The 9,244-nt window shown below is 47.9% G+C and overlaps 1 pseudogene; it reads left to right on the forward strand.

The window, feature by feature from the left end:
* The first annotated feature begins 616 nt into the window (after positions 1-616).
* On the forward strand, positions 617-709 carry LOC138388889 (U6 spliceosomal RNA; annotated as a pseudogene).
* The last annotated feature ends 8,535 nt before the right edge of the window (positions 710-9,244 follow it).

The raw sequence follows: 9,244 nt of genomic DNA on the forward strand, positions 1-9,244 counted from the left end.
AAGAAACAGTTAAACTGAAACCCATTGATTAGAAAGAATAAATCCAAGCAGAAGGAATTGTTAAACTAAGCTGATTGCTATCCTCAAAGAGAGGAGGTGAATACTGTGTCCAACAAAAAGAATCTGAGGCCCAGTGCGGTGGCTCACACCTGTAACCCCAGCACTTTGGGAGGCAGAGGCAGGAGGATCACTTGAAGCCAAGAATTCAAGACCAGCTTGAGCAACGTAGGGAGACCTGGTCTCTACAAAAAATTAAAAAAAAAAAATAGCCAGATGTAGTGTTGAGCACCTGTAGTTCCAGCTACTTGGGAGGCTGAAGCAGGGGATCCCTTGAGCCCAGGAGTTCAAGGTTGCAGTGAGCTGCGATTATGCCACTGCACTCTAGCCTAGGCAATGGTGCAAGGCCTCATCTCTATTTTTAAAAAAAGGGGGGGAATCAATGTAAAACCTAAAATTAAAAACTTTGCTTTTTATATAATGTACTCAGTAAATGGCCCAAAGAACAGAATCGATGCTGTTGTAGGAAGATTAGACACAAGAATTTCTCAAAAGTGTATCACTTGTAGACAAAGAGATGGAAAATGTCACAGAAAAGTGAAGATAAACTTACATCCTTGTGCTCACTTAAGCAGCACATATGCTAAAATGGAAACACTACAGAGATGATTAACACGGTGACATACAAATTTGTGAAGCATTCCATATTTTTTATTTCAAATTTGCAAAGGGAGTAGATTTTAAATGTTGCATCACAAAATAATGGCAAGTATATGATGTGATGAATATGTTAATTAGCTTGCCTTAATCATTTGGCATTGTGTACATATATCAAAACATTGTACCCCATAAATATACACAATTATTATGTATCAATTAAAAACCAAATAAAAATTTAAAATAGATTAAACAATAAATGAACATATGTCCTCTATAATCTGGGCACAGGGATTTAATTTCTAATTTTAGGGCTATACTGTCTAAGCCCTTTAAAAGCCAGGACCTCTGAAAGACAATGTGCCTAGCGGTGATGCAGAGAAAAAAACCTCTCCCACAGATGATATTTATAGGGAAATTTCTGGTTTTACCTTTGGCTCCAGTATGGACTTTGGACAAAAAAATAAAACAAACCTTCCCCAGTGAATTTTGAACCGTAAATTAGGACTGGTCAACTTTATAGTCAGTGTGTGGCCCCCAAATTCACAAGCTAATATTTTAAGTAGTCTTTAGTTGGAGGAGCACCTGGCAGAACCAAACACTGCTAGTACTGTAGGGATTGATGTGTTTCAAATTCACTTCTCTATACGGACACATCCATTTCTAGGAAATGTGCTCATGATAAAAATAAAAATGAAATGCATGAGACAACAAACCACCATGAAGGACAATCAGCAGAAATAACAAACTACCAAATGAGATCCAAATATAGATATCGATGGTATATTTAGAATACAAAGTTTATTTTATATGTTTAAAGAGGTAATAGAATGGAAAGAATAAGAGTCTTTTTCTGTCAAAATGATCAAGTAGAATTGAAAAAGAACAGTATCTAGAAGTGAAAATTGAATCACTAGTGTAAAGAATTCAGTGGATTTTGAAACAGCTGATTAGACATAGGTGAAGAGAGCCTCTGCAAATTAGAAGACAGATCTGAAATAAATAACTAGCACTAACCACAGAGAGAAAAAGAGATGAAAAATATGAAAGAGGTTAAGGGACAACAGGGTGAAGAGAGTGACAAGGTCCATGTATGTGATCTGAGTTCTGAGAGGAAGCGTAGAGGGAAGACAAAATACCTGTAATTTATGGGAATTGCCCAGAATTGAAAAGAGTCACCAATCTTTAGATCAAGGAAGACATTCAAATCCCTCGTAATAAAAACAGAAAGAAATCCACATCCACAGCAACACTATATTGGAACTGTACAACATGAGTATCAAAGAGAAGATGTCAAAAGCAGCCTGAGATAGAAATAGCAAACAAACAACAATGAAATGCAGAGACCTGTGAACCCTCAAAGTTCTGAGAGGGATTAATTATCAACCAAGAATTGTAGACTCATCTTTCCAGAATGAAGTGAGATAGGCATTCACAGAAAATTAAAATCTTTAAGAGCATTTAACACCAACAAACCTTCACTGAAGCAATGCTAATAGATAAGTTTATTGAGAAAGGAAAAGCAGAGGGCAGTTATGATTAGTTAGAATCTAGTAGCTGGTAAGCCAGTGACATTCCTGAAAATCTAATCACTTACTTGAGACAATAATAAAGCTGTGTGAATAACAACATCTGTGTGTGGTTGGTAGAATTGAAGAAAAGAAGACAAGATACATGTAAATGAGCAGCTGAAAATAAATATGAAAAGGAGGTGATCAGAGTTAAAGCATTCTACAGTCCTTGCAGTATGTTGTGGAGGGAGCTAACATTTGTTTAATTTTAGGCTTTGTTAAATTGTTAGGCAGAATGCAGTATAAAATTTCAAGGAGGGCTACTGAAAGAATAGGATATGTAGATTCCAAACCAATAGAAGGAAAAAAATGCAGTTGGTGATGCTGGAATTTCTGTCTATTCAAAAGAAAGCACGAGGGAGGGGAAGAAAAAGCTGGGTAGAAATGGACAAATGGAAAGCAGTGGCTCGATCACAGCCCACTGCAACCTCCATCTCCTGGGCTCAAGTGATCCTCCTGGGTCAGCCTCCCAAGTAGCTGGGACTACAGCTGTGCATCACCACACATGGCTATAGCCGTGGATCATCATACATGGCTAATTTTTATAGAGATGGGGTCTCTCATGTTGCCCAGGGTGGTCCTCAACTTCTGGCCTCTAGCAAACCTCTTGTCCGCCCTCAAAGTGTTGGGATTACAGGTGTGAGCCACCGCACGATATTTTCTTATCATTGGGCCTTTGTGGTGTTTCCTTGTTGTTTTATTTTTAATACTTAAATTTGTGCTGTTTTGAACATTTTTTCATAAATGACTTTTTCCCCTTTCAGAATCTTTCCCACATTGGAATTATTGGATCAAAGGGTACAAACCGCCCGAGGCTCTTGCTGCAATTGTGAGGCAGCTGTCCAGCACCCTGGCCCCGGCTGCAGCGGAGAGGGTGGACTCTATCCCACGCTGATGCCTCCTGAGGGCTCCAGCACTTGTTTTTACTTCTTATGGTTAGTAGATGTATCTGGTATAAAAATGGCATTGCTCTGTGTGCCCTTAATGTCAGCTCGCTGTGCCTTTTGCTAGCTGATGACATATTTATATTTGGTCCCTTTTCCAAGTGGATCCTGGACACTGGACACCAGGCCCTTGCTTTACTCCTTGCAGTACATTTTCATTGGCTGTATTTAATGGCTGCAGCTCTACCCACCCTGTCTCTGCAGTAATTTCATCCCATCTTCCCCAGGCTACTCTGTCCCTCACTAGACAGTAGGCCCCAGAGGGCAGCTGCTGGGCCTTCTGGCTGTGGTATCCCTGACCGTGGCCCTCAGGGAGGCCTGGCTGGGCCTGCACTCACCAGGACTAGGTGTTGGAGCCACAGCCCTTGGGGCTCAGCCAGGCTGGCTCTGCCACAGTAGGCCTGGGGTTGGCACAGGTGACCATCCTCCATGCAGGAAGTCCCAGGGGCCTTTTGGAAAGTGACCTGGGTGGAAAGAGGGATGAGACGCCACAAAGGTCAAGGTCCTGGAGGTCTGAAGGCCTGGACAGGCCAGCTGCTCTGCCAGGGAGGGAGCAGTGCCCTTCACCTTCCCCTTGGACAGACAGGGCAGGGGAGAAGGAGATGGAAGGTCCTCTCCCAGAACGGATCCCCCAAGACACACGCACTAGTGGGTGGCACTGACTTTTTAATAGACTGAAATGTTTGGGAGATGCCCACCTGGTGAAAAATGTTGTAACTATGATTGCGATGGCAGGAGGGAAGAGAGAACAGAGGAGCCCAGGTCATCTGAAGATGTGTGTGCACCTTGGGACAGGGCACCATGGCTGGGGCCCTGGAGGGGAGGCTGCCCCATAGGGAGCTTCACCTGCAGGTGGCCCTCCAGCTCGCTGATCCTTCCTCCTCCCACAAGCCTGGGGTACACTCTCCCTGTGACCTCCTGCTCTAGCAGGAACCAACAGTGGAAACATGAGGAGTTCAGCCCTCATCTGAGTGGGCTGGAGGTGGGGCTGGAGTGTGGCCACGTTATGGTGAAGGGAAGTTTCCCTCTCAACTACCAGTCCTGGGCCTTCCCGGGCAGGAGCTAAGAGACATCAGCTAGAGGGGCCCAGTGAGGGTCTCACCATGGGAAAAGGGAGGGGCAGCAGGTCGTGGGCTGGACAGTAGTGAGAGGCAGACATGTCACAGGGCCAGCCAGCTTTACCTAGTTGCAGAGTTTTCCTCCTGGGCATTCCTGGCACCAGAGATGAGTGCCCAGGAGGGGTGGGCAGTAAGATCGAGGTTCTTTCCACACCTCCAACATGTCGGCCTGTTGCACGGCAGGGACCCAGGAAATATGTGGAGTTTGGAGGGTGCTACTACTGGCTGGCCCCAGGCTCTGTGTGCACCTCCCTCATGATGAGGGCAGATGCCAACAGACCTGGGCTGCTCTCTGAGTGAGTGGCCTAGCCTCAGGATTGTCATACCTGAAGGCAGGGGCCCCCAGCTGGAGGCTGTGCTAGTCCTGTGGAGGCCTCCCTATGAGACCTGCAGGGCTGGGTGTTGATGGTGGCTGCATAATGAACTGCTCTGTGGGCTCTGTGACACCAGCCCTGCCCACCTCCTCCTGCCCATCCGCAATTACATGGTGTCTATATCAAGTCCTGGGCTCTCTGGGAGGAGGTAGTGAGACAGGGAACTGGCAGGTACTGTTTTAGGTGTTGCTTTGGGCATTGCTGCGGGCATTGCTGCAGAATTACCTGTCATTAAGACTCAAAGTTTCAAATTGCCCCATCCAAACAGAGTGGAGGCAGGGCAAATTCCAACCAGTTAGAGCCAAGATGGTGGAGGGATAGAGGGTGTCACCCTGATTCCAGGAAAACACCACCCCTGTCATGAATATTCCTCCCCTTGTTAATTAAACCATAGCTTATATAGAAAGACAACAGGGACCAGGGGAGTGGCTCCCAGCATTGGGCGTCACTTTTTTGTGTCATGGGGCAGATGGTAGGAGTCTGCCCTGTCAGGTTAGTACAGGATGCTGGAGCCCTGCTGGGTTTGCACCCCAGCTCTGCCACCTGCAGACCCCTCCTCATTCTGGAAGGGAACGATATCCTGGGGAATGGGGGGTGGTACCTGAGCTGACACAGGTGAGGGTTCTGGATGGTAGAGCTTTAGTTAATTGTAAGGGTCAATGAAAGTTCTTTGAGGGAAAGAAGGAAAGATCACGGCTAAAAACAGCATTTGGATGGAAAGTCCAGCGTGAGGAAGTAACCACTTGAGCTAATGCTGACCCTAAAAGCACAATTTGGGATCTTTGAGCAGCAGCCATTCCCCTCATTCCTGCTCTGTGGAAACCTGTGTGATACTGAATAAACCACACATTGTGTGACTTGTTCTGCACAACTCGCCAGGGACACCCACCACTTCCCTGAGCTTCATGTCACTTCTTCAAATACTCACCAAGCTCCTCCATTGATAGGGGCTTGCAGAGATGGCAGTGGCAGAGCAAGGAAGCATTTCTGCAATGCCACTTCCCCCTCCAAATGGAAAGGCAGTCCCCCTCCTGGCCTGCCCCTGACCCCGCTTGGCAGGTGTGGTTGAGTCCAAGCTGGGGCTGACAGTGATGCTGTCTAGGCCCCAGAATCCCCTGTCTTGGGGTGGGGTGTGTGTGGGAAAGGGGAAGGGCATACTCCCCCTTAGACCCCCTTGTCCCACTGACATCCTCCCTCCTTCCCTTCCCTTGAAGAAAAGTATTTGTTTTGGCCCCAACCTATGCACAGGCTCCAGGCAGCCCAGAGGCAAGATTGCAGGCCTGTCTTCCTGCCCTGTCCCCCTGCCCTGGAGGAAGCAGCTGAGGGTCTGTCCAGCCCCTGAGCCCCCCCTGGAGCAGAAGATTCTCCCACAATCATGTGCCCCCTCCCTGCCTGAGCTGAGCTCTGAGGAGTCACCAGACATAGGTGGGGTGTTGTCTCTGGGGTGGGCTTCCCCACCTCCTGACTTTAGGATCCCTCCCACTTCCAGGGCCTCTGAGAATAGTCTGTCCTGGGAACACTTAGAGACTCTGCCAGGGCCGCGTGGCTGTTGTATCCTGGGGGTGCCCCTCCCAGGGAGGGGCAAGGTGCACAGGCCACAGCCAGCCTTGGCAGTAGGTTCCCACAGAGGAGGAGCAGAGAGCTGAGGTTGATGTCCACAGCTTTCCCAGGGAAGAGCGTGACACACAGGGCCACCATTTCTCCAAGGCCAGAGCCGTCCACTGTCCCCCAGCATCCCCCAGGGTTTGAGGGCAGTATCCCAGCTTGTGAGCTGGCAACAGGCCCTGGGGAAGGCTGAGGGGGTGGCCTTGGCTGGGGAGTGTGGGGCAAGAGATTTTAAATGCAGGCTAATGGTACTTCTTTTTGTTTTTATTTATTTATTTATTTATTTAACTTTTATTTTATTTTAATTCAGGATATTGTGGGGGTACAAATATTCAGGATATTCATGGTGGTTGCATGAAATACATTTGCCTCGCTCAAGCCAGGGCCACAGTGCATGCGAATATTTATAGCAGCACAACTTACAATTGCAAAGATGTGGCAACAACACAAATGCCCATCAATACATGGGTGCTTCTTTTTAAAGTTGCTCTTCCACTTTGCTTATGTTTTCCTGTTGGTGCTCTCTCTCATTCTCTCTCTCTGTCTTATTGGTTTGTAAGGGCTTTTTATATAGAAGGAAGGAAGTAGACAGATGCTTGGCCTGTGGTTCATGCTGCACATATGACCCTACTATGCTGTTTGTCTTTAACCTTGTTCATGATGCCCTAGATGGGCAGAAGCTCAGAATACTGTTCAAGCCCCACAGTCTCTTCCAGATCAGGGCTTCGTCTCAGCCAGCCTGGGGCTCTAGGACCTTCCCCTGGAGCATTGAGGCCCAACACTGTGTCAGGTCCCCACACTCAGGAGGCATCTGGGGAGCTGTCATCCTGGCTTTGTCCATGGGGAAAGGGAGCTCACAGAGGCCAGGTCACCACGGAGAGCTACACAGCAAGCTGTGGGCACAGTGGGATTGTGTTGTGAGTCTCCAGGATGCTGGGGTCTGCCTGGCGGCCACACAACATCACCTCCCTGGCTGTCGTAGGTACATGTGCCTTGCAGCCTCCTCTGGTCCCCAGGCTCCCTCCCATGCCTGTCCTCCTGGGACCTTCAGCACCCCCAGTGACCTCTCTGACCCTTCACAGTGTGAGACTTGCCTCTCAGGGCAGGCCTGGTTCCCAGGCATCTCAGCCCAAGACAAATGCGCCTCTGAAACCCTGGTTCCTGGAGAGTGGCACCCCTGCCACCTGCCCCATCCACATGGCCTCCACTAGGGAACTGTCTCCACCGAGTGGCTGAGTTGCTTATGTGCTCCATGACACCGGTCTGATCCCCCTTCACCTCCTCTGATCCCCTCTTCTCTCTGAAACAGGGATGAAGTGGGGGACTCAGTTCCCCTGTACCATGGGCACCTACAGAAACAGCTAGCTGGAGGACTGTCTTTCCCCAAGCCTGAGCTCTGCCCACAGTAAGGAGGCCAAGCACGTGACTGTTACTGAGGCCAAGTCACCATGTGTTCATTGTGCACCTGCTGGAGCCCAGCACTGGGCACCGAGGGACCTATGGAGAGAGGAGTGCCCTGTCTGCCCTTGAGGGGCAGCACAGGGCCTTCCCCCGCTCAGGGGCTGGTGGCCCCATTGCCAGCTCTGTGCCTTTGGGGAGGTCCTACTGCCCCACTCAGCACAGCCCAGGGGTGGCTGTGATGGGGAGACCCCAACGTCACAAGCTGCCATCTTCCTCTCCACAGAATGGGGATCATAAGAGCACCTCCTCCCAGATTAGCTGTCAGGACTGAAAGTGAGGTAGCCGGTGTGCCAGGGCTCCACACAATGCTGGGCACACAGCAAGCCTCCGTGCGTGCCAGTCTCTCTCCGTGGCACAGGGAGAAGGTGGCTTCAGGCTGCCCCACCTCACAGCAGGTGGCACCCGCCTGCCCTGCGGGTCTGCCCTGGAGCTGAGCAGGGAGAGAGTTCCCCAACCCACACACAGGCGAACCTGGAAGAAACTGCTGGAGGGAGACAGGACAGCTACTCAGGCTTCAAACCTATGGATTGTGACTGTAAGGCTGGTGGCAGGCACCCCTCCCTTCCGTAATGAAAAAGAAGCCCCTCCTATTCCTGAATACCCACCCTAAAGCCGAAACAAAGAAATTCCTTACTCCTCACACAGACATCTCCTGGCTGAAGAAGCTCCCATCCCCCAGCCCTAAGAACCTATATAAACCCACTCAGACTTCTGGGCGGGGCAGCTTCTCTAGTCCCACTCATGGGACTGTGAGGCTCGCCCGGATCCCTCTCTCGGGGACTCGTTACCCCCACTCGGGAGTGCTCCAATAAAGCCTCTTTACTTATCCCTTTCAACTCTGCTCGTCTTTCTTTCTCTGGCTCAGGCTACTTCAAAGAAACCTTACAGTGAGGTGCCATGCTTTGTAGAATAATGAAAACAGTGTTTTCCAGAAAAAACTGAGACAGGCAATACAAATCGAAGGATGCTAAAACACACATACACATGTGTATATGAACACACATATATGTGTAACTGAAGTTCAATTGTTAGGCACGGAGCATGCAGTCATATTTTTCTACCTTCTCTTTTGCACATCTTTGAAACAGGTAATGTTTAAGGACATTTTTTATTATTTTGAATAATTCAAAGATAATTTTTAAACAGGGAAAATTCATGCAGTTATTTATCAGTACTCTATTTTGCATATGATTATTAATAAGCAACTGGTTGTCTAGAATTTTCGGCATATTAGATGTTCAAGTGGGTCAGGGGTAGTTGCTTATTTTTTTTGAACAGCAGATTTACCATGATAGATGTAGCTGTTGCAAGTTGCATATGTAAATTATTTTAAATACATATTTTTTTGGTAATAGATTTTAAATAAATTTGTGTCATGCTAGAAAGAATATTTTGAAGTAAATTTGATTTTTAACTTGTATTCTGTGAACACCTAAATATTACTTTCAAGAATTTCAAAAGTTACAAGGATATTCATATTTGACTTATAGGTGACTTAGATTTAATAATATAGAAGT

Source organism: Eulemur rufifrons, chromosome 7 (assembly GCF_041146395.1).
Source record: "Eulemur rufifrons isolate Redbay chromosome 7, OSU_ERuf_1, whole genome shotgun sequence".
NCBI lineage: Eukaryota > Metazoa > Chordata > Mammalia > Primates > Lemuridae > Eulemur > Eulemur rufifrons.